Consider the following 16,770-nt stretch of genomic DNA (forward strand, 5'->3'; position numbering starts at 1 on the left):
CCGAAGCGCAACCCACCCATGCCCCTACATTTACCCCTTACCTAACACTATGAGGCAATTTAGCATGGCCAATTCACCTGACCCGCACATCTTTGGACTGTGGGAGGAAACCGGAGCACCCGGAGGAAACCCACGCAGACACAGGGAGAATGTGCAAACTCCACACAGTCAGTCCCCTGAAGCGAGAATTGAACCCGGGTCTCAGGCGCTGTGAGGCAGCAGTGCTAACCACTGTGCCACCGTGCCACCCACTTTTGAGTCCTGAAGGCTGCAGGAACACTCAGCAGAAGATGAGATTCTGTTCTTCCAGTGCAATTCTCCCAGGCTGACCCATCCCTTTGTCTACGCAACTGTTGTTCTCTCTCTCTGGGCTCTGTCTCCACCTCTCATTTACTCTTCCCACTCCTCCCCACCCCATCTCCAGTGTATATACCAACCTCTTCCTAGCTACACTCAATCAACTCTGAAGCAGTGTCGCTGGACCCAAATGTTAACGTTATTTTCTCTCCACAGATGCTGCCAGACCTGCTGAATTTTATCAGCAAATATCTGTTTGCATTTCTGATTTCCAGCATCCACGGATTTTTGGATTTTGTTTGCAAAATATGTTGTGATATCTTCATATATGTGTCTTCTATAAATTTCTCAGCATGTATCACCATTGCGTCCTCAGTATTTATTAGTTTTTTTTTCGTACCACTGCATCTTGTTATGACCCTGATATTAACAGCTGATGGTGGGATGGGCTGCTGGGAGCAGTCCCCCACCATTCAGTTGCAGGTTTGACATATACATGTTAAACTTGCGCATGATTGCATGTGTGATAGTTGACATACATTAAACTGAAATGGAGCTCACTTCCAGCATAACTGTCAGTAACTGGGCTCTTCTTAATAAGCTCTGCCCTTCGAGTAGACTGGGTTTGCTGCTGCACATTTCGTTCATGACTCATTATCTGAGATTGATAGCTCCAGCAAAATTGCTACCCTTAATTTTAAAGTTGTGTTTGGTTTATTGAAAGTGGTAATCTGCTAAACTATTGAAAATGAATATCATATGAAATCAGTCTCTGTGTTCTATTTTCTCACTGTGTGCCACTTCTGTATCATGTAGTGATTACCACATTCACCTTATACACGAAAGGGTTGTGGTTTGAAATCAGGAAGAAATATTTGCTTGAATTGCGGGTGTGACAGTGGAGAGCTATTGATAGCAAAAGGGGCCCTCTTGTGGCACAGTGATAGTATCCCTACCTCTTCCCCCCCCCCCCCCCCCCCCTTTTTTGGCATGCTTACCTTTATTGGTCAGGGAATTGAGTATAAAAGCCAGGATTTCATGTTGTACTTTTGTAAGACTTGGTTAGGCCACACTTAAGAGTATTACATTCAATTCTGGTCACTACATTAAGAAAGGATGTGGAAGCTTTGGAGAGGGTGCAGAAGAGATTTACCAGGATGCTGCCTGGTTTAGAGGCTATGAATTATAAGGAGAGGCTAGAAAGATTCGGGTTGTTTTCTCTGGAGTAGCAGAGGCTGAGAGGAGACTGGATAGAAGTCTATAAAATTATGAGATGCATAGATAGAGTTGACGGTCAGAATCTTTCCCAGATTGAACTGTAGAATCCTTGGGGACATACATTTAAGGTGAGAAGGGGAATGGTCAAAGGAGATGTGAGGGGCATGTTTTTTACACGTGGTTGGTAGGAGTGTGGAACATGCTGCCAAGGGGGGGTTGGTGGAGGCAGATACAATAGGGGCATTTAAGGGGCTTTTAGATAAGCACATGAATAAGCAAGGAATGATGGGATATAGATCAAGGGCAGGCAAAAGGGATTAGTTTAATTTGCTGTCATGTTTGGCACAACATCGTGGGCTGAAGGGCTCGTTCCTGTGCTGTACATCTCTATGTTCTAGTGTTGATAATACAATGGAATATCAGGAATAAAAAGCACAAAGGACAAGTATATAAGAAAACAAGAGGATGTCAAGAGAGAACAAGGACTGATTGATTTTCTTCCAGGTTAGCGACCAAAGGAAATAAATCAATGTTCTGAAGAAGGATCACTGGACCCAAAATGTTAACTCTGATCTCTATCCACAGATGCTACCAGATCTGTTGAAATTTTCCAGCAATATTTGTTTTTGTTTCTGATTTCCAGCATTCACAGTTCTTCCGATAATTTCAAAGTAATTAACAGCTCTTTGAATTAAGCGAGGCATTGTGAAGTCCAGCTGTTTTATGGACCAGAGGAAAGTAAACAGTGGCATTTCTCAATGTTTAGTGCTAAGGTATCCTCTATTTATGATATAAGCTAATTACTTGTATTTAGAGATGCAGGACATCAATTCATAATTTGGCAGATGACAGAAATGTCTACATGTTGTGAACAGAGAGAAAGATAGCAATAGACATTAGGACATTAACTGGTGGAATGGGTAGTCATTGACATCTGAACTTTATCGATGCCCCTGAAAGCAGACAGCAAGGTAAGGATATACAAACTTCTGTGGCAATTGGGAATTTAAAGAGTTATATGCAATAAAAGCTTGTATCCTCTTTAAGGGACACTATCTCACATCCTACCTGCCAGCCAATTGGAGTGACAGTGGCTCTTCAGTCCCTGCAGTGCTAATAGGAGTAATGGCTGCTCCTAGGACTGTGCCCAGCTGAGAGCAACATCTTGGACACATCTCAGGAGGAAGTAATAGAGTCAGTGTCTCTGAGACTGGTCAGGTAGGCCTCTTCCAAGGTGGGCGGGTGATCTGGTGAGGGCAGGGGAGATTGTCTTGGGACTGTTGCCCACATGATGGTCCAGAGATTCAGATGAGGAGTGGTTGACAGAGCTCACAGGGACACTGTCAGCACTCATGAGGCTATCTCTTCATCCAGCAATGGTGGAATGCCCTAGCAGCAGAAATAGATCCTTAGTTGGCCACTAAAGAGCCTGGATAAGTGGATAGTTGGGAAAGCCATCTGCCTCTGTTAAGAAGATGGTGGCGAACTTACCTTGCCTCTGTGCTCCTGAATGTCCCATTAAACTTTACCACAATGGGTGAATATCATTGCAAAAACATGGGGATCAATGCATTTCTGTGAAACGAAGAAGGATCAAAAGCATTAAATTGCACAATTTTAAAGAGATGCAAGATTAGAGGGACTTTTTCTTGAATAATTTTTTGAAGGTGGCAGGACAAATGATCAAAACTGTCAATAAAGCAATTTGGAACCTATGGTCCAAAGATAGAGTTTTGAATACAAAATCCAGGAAGTTACCCGAAGCCTATGTGGAAGCCTTTTGGTTAGAGCTGACAGAAGTACAAGAATGACAACTCTCAAAGTGAACAAAGAGAGGCATTCACTTCTAAGTGGAAGCTGATGTTATGTCAAATAGATGTTCTTCTTATCCTATAAATGAATAGTGTGGTGAGTGAATTTCAGTACACCTCATCAACTGGCAGATTGTGTCACCCAGCGTATCACACTCGCTGTTTGCAACAGGCAGAGTATTCAGCAACAAAAACAGAAATTGCTGGAAAAACTCAACAGTCCGGCTGCATCTGTTGAGAGAAAGCAGAGTGAAGATTTCAGGTCCCAGAGTTCTGAAGAAGGGTCACTGGAACCAAAATGTTAACTCTGCTTTCTCATCACAGATTATGCCAGACTGTTGAGCTTTTTCTAGCAAGGCCTGGTTTCATTTCTGATTTCCAGCATCTACAGTTCTTTGAATTTTTTTTGTGTAAAATATTGAGCATACTCAATCAGACTGTGATTGCAAAATTCACAACACAGGCAGAATTTTTCCATTTTCAATTAAAGTGTTTTATTGAATGAGACTGCTTTACTCACTCACTCTTAGGCTCTTCACCTCATTAATTCTGCAAATGGACTCCATGATGTATTCCTCATGGAACCATTCAGCAGGCATGGTGGACGTGTTTGCCATTGCCAGTTTCTTCCAGCATCCATATCTCTGGTGTCAGCTGCAAACCACTTCAGATGCTGCAATTCAAGAAACCAGCACTCATGCTGGGCCACCATGGCAGAGAGGAACTGCTGTCAGGTCCCTGGAGGGGATGATGGATGGGGTGGTGAAGAAGAAATCCAGGCTTTTACTTCAGGCCACTACGGGGGAAGGGCATGCCCACCAGATATATCCAGCCTAGACTCAGATAACAGATCGGGACAATCCTGTGGCTCCAGTCAGAAGGGACATGCAGCAGGGCAGGTAAAAAGGTTGGTGATCTATAATCCCCAAGGGTAAGTTCTGCCATCCCCTCTCAGCCACTTCACATTCGCTGGATCACTCCTCACTCTAATGCTGCCACAGTACACACATCTCAGGGATTCAACTTAGTATTGCCAACATCTTGTCCATAAAATAGCTTTCACCCACCTCATCCTCCCATACTACTAACCCTTCCTGACCTCTGCATGTTCTACTCACTTGCTAGGGACACCTCCACCCCTATTCTGCTCCTGTCTTATCACCAACTGCTCTTCCATCTGCTTCCTCCATACTCAATCCCCTCCTTTGTCATTGAAACAAAAATTGGCTCAAAACTGGTCTGGGTTATGCATAGTTAAGGGAGGTTGGAAGGTGGGAGTGGGTGGTATTGTGAAGGCGTGGGGAGGACATCAGGCTCCTTTCTCCATATGAGGAGAATACTCTTGGACTTGCTGGAGAAGAGGTCAACAGATGGGGTACAGCTCAGTGACCAACTGACTCATTAGCTTTATTATGCTGTGCTGTGCTGCTCTCTCACTAACACCAATGCTTATTATTAAACCACACAAATATTTATTCCTTTTACACAATTAAATGCCTGTTTTCTCTTTGTAGGCCCTTGCAGCACTGAGCAAACGTCCATCCAAAAGAGGCCAGTACCAAAGACTCTCAGCTCCACCTCCACATCTAAGGAGGCAGCTGTGAACCTTCAGAGGAAACACCAACAAGACTTACATTGTGATCCTTCACCAGATCAGAGACTTTTACATCGGTGGGTAATCTATCTCGATTAGAGTCAGGAGCATAATCTGGTGAGCACATCACTGACATGTCTGAGAGAAGAATAAAATAGAAGGGAGGTTATGCTTAAGTTATACAGGGCTCTGTTGAGAGTACTTACAGAGGACTGTGTGTAGGATTGGTCAGCTTAGTTAATGAAGGATATGAATGCATTAGAAAATGTTCAGAAAAAGGCTTGTCAGACTGCCACCTGAAATGGATCATAGAATACCCAAAGTTTGGAAAACAGGCCATTCAGCCCAACAAGTCCACGCCAACCACCAAAGAGCAACCCACCCAAATCCATCTCCTATCCCTGTAAACCTGCATTTCCTGTGGCTAATGCACCTAACTTACACATCCCTGAACACTTTGGGTAATTTAGCATGGCCAATCCACTCAACTTGCACATCCTTGGGCTGTGGGAGGAAACAGGAGCACCCAGCAGAAATCCATACAGACATGGGGAGAATGTGCAAACTCAATGTCCACAAATCCCTTAAAGTTGCTACCCAAGTTGATAGAGTCAGAAACATTAGAGACATTTAAGCGAATCTTGGGTAATAGTAATATGTAGGTTAGCTTGATCTTCGAGTAGGATAAGAGGTTGGCACAGCATTGAGGACTGAATAGCCTACACTGTTCTATGTTCAAGACTGACAATTGCCTGAGGATGGAATCGAACCAGGCTCCAAAGGTGCTGCAAAGAGTCAACAGTTCTAACCACTGAGCCACCATGTCTTATACAAGAAAAACGTTGGACAGGTTAGGCTTGTATCTGCTGGAGTTTAAAACAATAAGAGGTGACTTCACTAAAACATATAAGATCCTGAGGAGTCTTGACAGGTAGATGTGAAGAAGGTGTTTCCTCATTGGGAGAATCTAGAACTAGGGTTCAGTGTTTAAAATGAGTGGGGTCACCCATTTAGGACATAACTCAGGTGAACTTTGTTTTCTCACAGGGTTATGAGGGTTTGAAGCTCTCTTCCTGAAAAAATGATGGAAGTGTAGATTTTAAAGTTTTTTTTTTAATCAGAGTAAGCAATTGAAGGAAAGGTTTTCAGGGGTAGGTGAGAATGTAGATTTGAGCTTACAGTCAGATCAGCCATGGCTTTTTAAATGGCGGAGTGGACACAAGTGGCCAAATGGTGTTCTCTTACTTTTTGTGTATTGTTTATCTCCATAAGGAGCTCTGAGGTGTGATACTATGCAATTGTATTTTCCACAATCAAAGTTTTAATGCTACACTGGGAGTCGAATACTACAAGTTAGCCACTATTAAACCCCTCCCTTCCACATCATAGACCATGCCCATGCATAATTACGCTTCAATGTGAGAATCAGGCAACTGCAAAGTAAAGTCTTCTGATGCTGCTATCAAATATTGTTTGTGAACTGGGAACTTTGGTTCCACTTTGAACTATGTTTGGTTCAGCCCAGTTGCTTCGAGGACAGATCAAGGGGAGAATTACTGAGCACAATGCGAGGCTCCTAATTCCTTGGGGCCTAGATTTGAAATGTGTTTCTTAGCCATTCAGCCAATGGAGTGTAAACCTAAACTAGCTGGGTGGCTTTACTGAATCATGGAAGTATCTTTGCTGCAATTGCCCCCAGCAGTGCCTCCAATTCCTCTGTCCTCCTCCTAAAAAGAGCAAATTAGTCAGCTCACTGCACACAGTATCAACCACTTGTGAAGTTATTCTTCCATTGATCTCCAAACTGACATGGCAAGATTCCAAGATCATTTCAGTGTGAACGAGCTGCAGGCTGTGCCTGTGACACGAGCTTTTTTTGACCATCCTTCATCTTCCCATTGTATGGATGTCCCTGTGACCCCAGTGTTCTTTCAGACTCCCTTCGTATTCCTATTAATGCTCCCATTTTACTCCACAGAGCCCATGACTGTGGAAATTCCCGTGCCTTCATTGGCCCTAAATCTACCCATGGAGAGACCAAAATGACTGTGGCCTGAGAGAAATCGTTCCCATCTTCTGGAGCTCCCAGACCCTACCTTTTGTCTCTGAGATCACACCCTTCTGTCTAGGATTGCCCCTATCATTGTGACTGCTCCCTGAGTGCCTCCCATCTCCAGATTGGAATTACCTGCATTCTTCAGGATCCTATGGATTGTTCCTCCAATATGCCTCATGACTATTATTGAGCAAACTCCAGGACTGATTGAGGCTCGTCTCTTGGACTGACTTGGAAGGACAGTCTGACTGTGCATGACCCAGCTTCCAGTCTGACATCTTCACTGCAATCTGATCTACTTGTAATCCCAAGACTGCTTGCACTTGACCCTCAGAACTAACTATGGCTTATCCCCAGACCACAAGAACATGGATCACTGGAATCTGGGCAGACTGGGACCTGAGTGACAATAGCCACACAGCCTGATTGAGACACGAACAGATTGTGGCAATATCCCCTAAATGCTGTAGTCCTCCTTCATTCCACTAAGGCCTGCTTCCATTAGGTGTTCATGCCTGGCCGTTCGCTTGAAAACATGCAGTGTATTTTCTATTTAAGCTGCTGGCTCATGCTGTAGGTGTGACATGGATGTAGCATAGTGCTGTGGAGCAACATGTCAATCCTCTTGACTGTTCTGTTCTTTCCACCGTGACAAGCTCTCCCTCTGCACTAAAAAGCAGCAGCTGGCAGCTCATACACTTGTGCTGAAGCCAATGTGTGCATGCCAAGGAAAGCGATGGGACCAGACAGAGTACCAGGCCGTGTACTCAGATCATGCACAGATCAACTAGCAGAGGTCTTCTCAGACATCTTCAACCTCTCCCTGCAGCAAGCCACTGTCCCTGCCTGTTTTAAGAGGGCCAACATCATCCCTGTGCCTAAGAAAGCTCATGCAGCATGTCTCAATGAATACTGACCAGTGCCCCTAACTTCTGTGGTCATGAAGTGCTTTGAAAGGCTGGTCATGGCATTAATCCACTCCAGCCTCCCCACTACTCTTGACCCACTCCAATTTGCCTATCAGACCAACAGATCCACGTCAGATGCCATATCACTTGCCTTTCACTCCTCCCTAGAACATCTTGACACCAACAACAGCTATGTAAGAATCCTACTCATTAACTATAGTTCATTCTTCAACACTATTATTCCCTTGAGACTGATTACTAAACTTAGTGATCTCTGACTAAGCCCACTCTCTGCAACTGGATCCTCAGTTTCCTGACCCACAGGCCGCAATCAGTGAAGCTTGGAGACAATATTTCATCTTCACTAACACTCAACACTGGAGCACCCCATGGATACTTACTCAGCCCCCTAATGTACTCACTATATACCCATGACTGCCTCATCAAATACCAGACTAATGCCATTGACAAGTCCGCTGATGACACCACCATAGTCGGTCGAATCTCAGGTGGCGATGAAACAGACTACAGACAGGAGGTGGAAGACTTGGAAAAATGGTGCACTGAGAACAGCCTAGGCTCTCAATGCTGGCAAGACCAAGGATCCCATTACTGACTTTCAGTAGAATGTTACTCATGCCCCCCTACCAACTAACAGCACAGAGGTGGAACGACTGGAGAGTGTCACGCTCCTGGGAGTGGTCATCAACAACAAGCTTTCTTGGACTCTTCATGTGGACGCACTGGTTACAAAGGCCCAACAACATCTCTTCTTCCTCAGGCAGCTGATGAAATTTGGCATGACAGTGAATACCTTTGCCAACTTTTACACGTGCGCCATTGAGAGGATTCTGTCTGGTTGTATCACTACCTGGTATGGCAACTGTACCATTCAAGATCAGAGACAGTTACAGAGAGTGGTGAATTTGGCCCAGACAATCACAAAGGCCAACTTCCCATCTATAGAATCCACCTACCAGGCCCGCTGTCAAGGAAAGACCGCCAGCATTCTCAAAGGTCCATCCCACCCTGGGAATGTTTTTCAACAACCTCTACCATCAAGGAGAAGGTTCAGAAGCCTGAACACATGCACCAGCCGGTTTCGAAACAGTTTCTACCCTACTGTTGTTAGACTATTGAATGGACTCACAAACTCTTAGCATTCGCCTGCACCTGTGTTTTTGGTTCTGCCACTGTTTACCTATGATTTGCTTATCTATGCTATTTAACTCTGTGATCTGCCTGTATTGCTTGCAAGACAAAACTTTTCATGTGCCTCGATATACGTGACAATAAAGTCAATTCAATTCAATGGAAGCCTCCAAGTAAACACAAAGTAAGTGAGCTTATGTCTCGACACTCTGGCCAGCGGAAAGCACTTCCCAAGCATTGACAAAGATTTCAGTAATCTTGAGATCCCATTTGCAGATGTCCTTGTATCATAGGTAAGAGTGACTTGTTGCTCTTGTGCTGATGGAAAGCTCAACATAGAACATGATCTCAGGACATGGTCGTCATCCTTTTGGCTCACATGGCCTAGCCAATGGGATTGTCACTGATTCAAGTGAGGAACTATGCTCGGGATCCCTACGTGCTGGTGTACTTCCATATGCAATACTTTAATTTGTCAGGATATATTGAATATTTTTCTAAGGCAGTGGAGAAAAGGATGAAAAGAACTTTGTAAGATTATGAGCTGGTCCTCCAAAAGGCATGAGGAAAATCCCAGCAACTAAAGGCCAATCACGTTTTACTTTATTATTTAACCTATTTTTTAATCAATCTCTTCAGAGATGTTGCTACACATCTCTGGAGCAGGTGGGGCTTGAACACAGGCCTCCAGGTTCAGAGGTAGGGACACTACCACTATGCCACAAAAGTCCCTCAGCCAGTCACTTTTACCTTGGTGGTGAACAAGCCTTTGAGATAATAATCTAGGGCAAAGGCAACGGTTGCAAGAACATGGTCAATTAATTAGGGAAAATTAGTATGGATTTGTTAATGATAAATGGTGTTAACTAGCGACTGAGACTTCTGATGAATGACAGAGATGATTGCTGAGACTGATGCAGTTCGTAAGGTGTACATAGGTTACAAAAAGCATTTAACCATGTGTCACAATATAGCCTTGCCAAGAAGATCAAACCAGATAGAACAGAAAGGAAAATGGCAGCATGCACGTGCAATAAAAACAGGCAATGCTGGAACTTTTCACCAGATAAGCGGTATCTGTGGAGAGAAACTGAGTTTTATTTTAAGTTAGTCATAGAGTCATAGAGATAGAACTGACCCTTCAATCCAACTCATCCATGCCGACCAGATATCCTAAATTAATCTAGTCCCACTTGCCAGCACTTAGCCCATATCCCTCTGAACCTTTCCTATTCATACACCCATCCACTTGCCTTTTCAATGTTGTAATTGTACCAGCTTCTACCACTTCCTCTGGAAGCTCATTCCATACACGCACCACCACTTACATGTGAAGGCTGCCCTTTAGGTCTCTTTTAAATCTTTCCCCTCTGACCCTAAACCTATGCCCTCTAGTTCTGGACTCCCCCAACTCAGGGAAAAGAACTTGTCTATTTATTCTGTCCATGGCCCTCATGATATTATAAACCTCTCCCCTTAACATCACCCCTCAGCCCCAGCCTGTTCAGCCTCTCCCTATACCTTAAACCCTCCAACCCGGAAACATCCTTGTAAATCTTTTCTGAACCCTTTCAAGTTTCACAACATCCTTCTTATAGGAGGGAGACCAGAATTGCACACAATATTCCAAAGATAGTCGAATCAAAGTCCTTTACAGCCACAACATGACCTCTTAACTCCTTTACTCAATGCTCTGACCAATAACGGAAAGCATACCAAACGCCTTCTTCACTATCCTTTCTACCTGAGACTCCACGTTCAGGTTGAATCTTCCTCAGGATAGATGCATGAATTTGAATTTGAAGCAAATCGAGGAAAACAGGAACAAGACAACAGAGCCTAATGATGAATGATTGTACTTTTGACTGGAGGAAATGTTTAGTGGGGTTCTCTAAGGGTTGTTACTGGGATCAATGCTTTCTTTTTCTAAGACCTAGGTACGCAGAGCACAATTTTGAAATATGCAGATGACACACAACATGGGCGCATTATGCAACATATGAAGAATAGTGATAGATTCCAAATGGTTATTATAGATCACACTTCTAGGAAGTACTTGAAAGCCTCAAAGAGGGACAGAAAAGATTTCCAACAATTGTTTCAGAAATGAGAGATTTCTGTTGTGTTCGTTTTAATTGGAGAACATTGAACAGAGACTAGATAGAGGTGTTCTAAATCGTGATGTGTCTGGATAGAGTAGATGGGGAGGGATTGTTTTCGTTGGCAAAAGGTTTGAATTCAGAGGTCATAGGTTTACGATGATTGGTAATAAAACATGAGGAATTATTTTTACATGCAGTTTGTGGTTAGGTTTTCGAATGCACTTGCCAGAACAGATGATTCAAGCATATTTAATCAGGACTTTTAAAAGAGAATTGAAGTAAAGCTCATGAAGAAAACAAAAATACAGACTACAGCAAAAGGGCAAGGACATGTAACTAGCTGAGTTGTTCTTGTGAAGATCTGCCACGGATATGATGGGCTAAATGGCCTCATTCTATACTGTAATGATACGGTGGATTGGATTTTTACAGCCTCCCACTGGGTATGTTTTCAACAGGGGTGGTGGAATGAGTTGGACACATGACATTTTCAGGGTTGCCAGCCCATCTCTTTCCTTCCACCCTTGACCAGAGGGAAGGGGAATGTAATGGTAATGTTGCTGGCTTAATAATCCAGAGTCCAAGACCAATGTTCTGCGGACATGGGTTTGACATCCTTACCCAGCCTCTCACAAGGAAAAAACAGTAAAACTGGCAATCAGCGCATACTGTTCTGACTCATTTTGAAATTCTTCAAAATGGAAATCCAGTGTCACCGATACCTTCATTTATGAATATTACTCTATTTGTCCTCTGGTCTGGCCTATATACGACTCCAGACCCAAAGCAATGTCATTGATTCTGAACTGCCTCCACAACTTTGGCACCTCCTGAACTGATTGACTTGCTACCAGGAATTAGGCTTAAATTCACTGCTTCTTAATATGATAGACATTGAAACTCAAAAGGGAATTGTGCATATACTTGAAGGAAGAATACATTGCAAGTGGGAAAGAGTGGGTGGGGCAAGTGAGACTGACAGGATTGCAAATGGAGATACTCAGTGCACATTCAGTGAGATGCATGGCCTCTTCCTAAGTTTTACCATCTGTGAATCCACAAGGTCCAAATACCAATTCTAGAATGGGCTAGAGAAACGTCCACCTTCAGAATGAGTGCCAAACATCAAAAAGAGAATTTGGGTGTGGATGATACAGACTACTTTAGAAGCAAAGGGTATACATTTTATGGGTGTAAGTGCCCTGGTTATGAACAGATTGGGACAGTTCTAGGTTCTTCCTCACAATGAGGTGTGCGCCACAGTAAGGCCAAACTCTGGTTGGTGCCTGGAGGTGACCTGTTGGCTGGATGACCAGGTCTCCATGAGGCCTCCTCCACTTACCTTCACCACCAGCAGCAGCCATGAAAATCAGCTGGCCGTAGTTGTGGCCAAAGGCCAACCCATGTGGGCTTTGGGCTGGCAGCTGACCCAAACGTCAGGAATACTATGAGCATTCTTAATTGCTTGGTAGATCTGAAAGCGGCCAAATGGGGGAAGCAGCCCATAAAGTGGCAGCAGCTTGCACCTTGTCACCAAGTATGGGGATGAAACTTGCGAATAGGCCCATTCACATCATTTAATTGAGCAGGTTTCCACCTGTATCCTTACTATTTCTATTTACTGTGCTTATTCACAGTTTATCAGGGCCAATAATTAATGTATAATTAATTGGTTAAAACAATACTTTTGGACTGAAATATATTTTGTAGAAATTGGGTCTCAATGTTATTGTAGGGAAAAACAAACATTAGTCAGAAGCCTTCCCTGTATTTTGACATGATGTAGGGAAGTTGGTGGGGTAATGTCAACACACTGGGATGGTAATCCAGGCTAATGTTCCCGAGGCCAGCAATTCAAATCTCACCATGGCAGATGGTGAAATCTTAATTCAATTTTTAAAAAGATAGTTTAATGGCAACCATGTAACCACCATTTATTGTAAAAATCCATCTGGTTCACTAATATATTTCTGTCTTCCATTTGGACAATCACCAATAAGTAATAAATGGTTCCCAGCATCAGATGTCCCACATCCCATGAACAAATTTCTAAAAGATTGTGTCTCAAGAGAATTACTGAGTGACTATCTATCTATGGTTTGCATGATGGAATTCCTAAAGGGAATTACACTTTCCCCAGTAATATAAAGAAGGAAAGTGGAGAAAGGAAAAAGTGGGAGGCTGTAAGGAATTGGGATTAATCAAAGTTAAAAATCATACAACACCAGGTTATAGTCCAACAGGGTTAGTTGGAAGCATTAGCTTTCGGAGCGCCGTTCCTTCATCAGGTGTTTCCTCAACACCTTCATCACAACCACCTGATGAAGGAGCAGCGCTTCGAAAGCTAGTGCTTCCAATTAAACCTGTTGGACTATAACCTGGTGTTGTGTGAGTTTTAACTTTGTACACCCCAGTCCAATACCGGCATCCCCAAATCGGGATTGATCAATTAACACTGGAGAGAATCAAACTTGCAATTGCAGGATATTTAAGCACATTTTCTAAAACATTTTACAGCTCTTTCTCAGGAGGTTATGCTTCAGTCATGGAGCTTTAGAGGACCTCTATTGTGGTTAGGTCTTAACCAAAGTGCACAGCCCATGCCACTGTCTGGATTTTAATATTGCCTGTAGCTCTCAAGATTTGCTATGCTCATTCCATGCAACCACAGGGAACATTTGGCAACTCAGCTAATTTGTACTTCCCTCCTCTTGACTTTGGCAAGTCACCAGTGCCTCCTCTTTACTTCAATTATACGACTCCACAGTGTGAGCAAACTGAATGACAAGGAGGGCCATTACATTTTCCAAATTGACTGTGTTCCCCAGAGTTCTGGGGATTATTAATTGCACCCATATGTCATTGTGTACTGAAATTGTAAGCCCTATACTTATAGAAACCACAGAGGCCTAAATACTTAGCTCAGTTGTGATGACACAATCATAGCTTTTATTCTTCATCAATCTGGTGGTTCCACTGCATTCCCACAGTGAGAATTAAAGAGAAGGAAGGCTGCTCTGTGACACTATCATCATAGGAATGTCATTGCTGTGAGGAGTCAACAAGATATACATTCTCACAAGCTCACTGAAGATACAGGAACCTCTACATCTCTAACTCTAGTTATGAGGCTAAAGTTGAACTCAGTTTTGGGCTTGTACTTGGCATAATGATAAACCTTGGATGTTGGCATATCTCCATCCACCCTGCCATTCCAGAGCTTTGTGTGCTATCCAGCTTGGGTTCCATTTTACTGGTGGCACCCAAATATTCTAAAAGCTGCCAACATTCAGGCAAGATCAACTGAGCAGGGCAGGCCACTTCCTCACTTGGTTAAGCCTGAAGGCAGGGTGTCATGCACCCAAACTCCCAAGCTCTGAGTGAATTTCCCAGCATACTCCAAAGGAAAATGCCCTCAATCAAAGAATTTTACCTTGGAGCTGTCTTGGAGCTCATATCACCACGGTTACGTCCATGGGAACCTCCCAGTCTGGCCCTGTGCATAGAACATAGAATATTATAGCGTAGTACAGGCCCTTTGGCCTTCAATGCTATGCCAACCTGTGAAACCAATTTGAAGTCCAACTAACCAGCGTGTAGTTCCTCTCTCTGAATTATTGTTCCTCTGGTCCAGACCTTCTGTGACCCATTGATACCCCTCTGCAAAGGCAGACTGGAGTCAAAGGATTTTCCAACCCAATTTTGAGGTAATTAGACCTCTCACCATTGGTGAAAGAGGAGCAGAGAGCGAATGTTAAAACTTTAAAAAATTTAGAAATGCTACCCCATTCAGCCTTGAAAATGCCTATTCCAGTATTAGCAAACATGGGTTTTGTACCCTAAACGTGCAATGGATTGGTTTGAAAGCTCTCTGATAGTTTACTAAGACAGTTAGGGTGGAGCAGTGAGGAAATGCTGCTACTGTATCACATAAACTGAAGCTGGTGAAAGGTTTCAAGGAATAAAGAGGTATTATTTTACACAAATGGTTTTGCCAAAGCATTTTTTTTTTGAGTGTACAACACAGCAATGTGTTTACCTCTCAGTTAGCGTAACAGTTTACTTTAAGAAGATAATCAGTCCCTTCAAGAATGGAGAGACCTACACTCAGTTTCATTCATGGTTTATCTGGGATATGATATCAATCAGAAGCTATTGGCATTTAATGCAATCACTACACTGACTGATGTAGTCTTTGATATTGTTGCTCATATTTCGCTGGTAGAGTACATCTTTCGCTTCTCTTGGACTTTACTCAATTCCTTGATGGTTTGCATGGATGCTAAACAGTATCTCTCCTCTAAGCTCTTCAGGATAATGACTATTTATTTTGTACAAAAGGCCATCTTTGTTTATCAGTTTGTCTCTATCTAGCCCAATATTGTCTTCATCCTATAGTGTTCTTTTTGGGACATCCTTTCATTACTATATCTTACAATAGTTGGAGATGTGCACCTTGGGTAGTTTGCTTGATTTGTGCAAGGTACTTGTTTGTTATATTCAACATCTCTCCTGGGTTGATAATTCTAGAACTTAACAAGCTGTTGCATCTCATTGATTCTGGAAGGTGTCACTCTCAAGCATCCTCCACTCTCTTCGTTGGGAGTGTTGTTCTCAACGGCATGTCTGCAATGCACATCTGCTTCCCTTTGCTTCTTTGTCATGTCCAGATTCCTGTAACTGGACTAATGTCCTTTGAAGGTACTTTTTATCAGATAATTCCAGCTTGAAGAAACATTTTTAAAAGACTTTTGCCAGGCTCAACTGTCACCTTGTCTTTCAAGGAGATATTGATGAAAATGTTCACAACCAAAGACAGTAGCTCTCAACCTGAACTTAGAGTCTCTCTGTGTAACACCCTGAATGCAAATGCAACCATTGTACTTGCTATATTAGAGTTGCTCCAAGTCTTGTCTCATTGGGATCACACCACATGGTGACTTTATCATTTACATTATCGTATTTCAGCACTGGCATTGTTGTCACGAGTAGTTTGATTTTAGTAAACTCTGCTACTTGTTCTGAGCCTCAATACCTCTGTGCATCTTTGGCAGTGGGTTGTTGTAATGGTTTAGTCTCCAAAGACTAATTGGACAAGCATTTTGCCAACAAATCATTGCACTGTTTTTATATCTATGGGTCCATGCATCACTGTTGAAACTCTCAACATTTTGGGATCCAGATGAAGTTTTTTTTTTCTGTTGATGTATGGCCTATGTGGTCAACCTTGGGCATCTTTAACTGAACCTTTTTTTTCTTGTTCCATTTCAGGTTCACCTGACAATCTATGTCAAGCAATTGCATAAGATTTAGGTTATGGTTAGTGATGACTTCTTCTATTATGTCTTCTCTTCCATAAACTAGTCAATTATCCACTATAGCTTACACACACAAGGTTCACTTACCATCTAGTTTTGTCTCTGTTGATATTCTTCTGGAGTAGTGGAAATGCCAAATGGCATACGAAACCATCTGTATCTCCTAAACAGTGTCCAGGATGTGGTTAGAAAATGACTACTTCCATTCTGCTTCATTATTCTCCTCCATGGTAATTACAATTCTTGTTGTTGTAAGCTGTGACAAAATTCCTTCTATGATTCAATGGAGTAGTAAAATTGTTCAGGGCTTTACT

The 16,770-nt window shown here is 42.9% G+C and overlaps 1 long non-coding RNA gene across 1 annotated transcript in view; it reads left to right on the forward strand.

Moving 5' to 3' along the window:
- LOC148149904 (uncharacterized) overlaps nt 1–9,172 on the forward strand; it is a 29,392-nt gene extending 20,220 nt beyond the window's left edge. The window contains exons 2-3 of the long non-coding RNA XR_015757093.1: nt 4,841–4,997; nt 6,899–9,172. This is a non-coding gene — a long non-coding RNA (uncharacterized LOC148149904). The remainder of the gene's footprint in view (nt 1–4,840; nt 4,998–6,898) is intronic.
- Nucleotides 9,173–16,770: the final 7,598 nt, after the last annotated feature.

Source organism: Chiloscyllium plagiosum, unplaced genomic scaffold, assembly GCF_037043375.1.
Source record: "Chiloscyllium plagiosum isolate Xiang-an unplaced genomic scaffold, Cpla_swu_hap1 HiC_scaffold_5, whole genome shotgun sequence".
Classification (NCBI taxonomy): Eukaryota; Metazoa; Chordata; class Chondrichthyes; order Orectolobiformes; family Hemiscylliidae; genus Chiloscyllium; species Chiloscyllium plagiosum.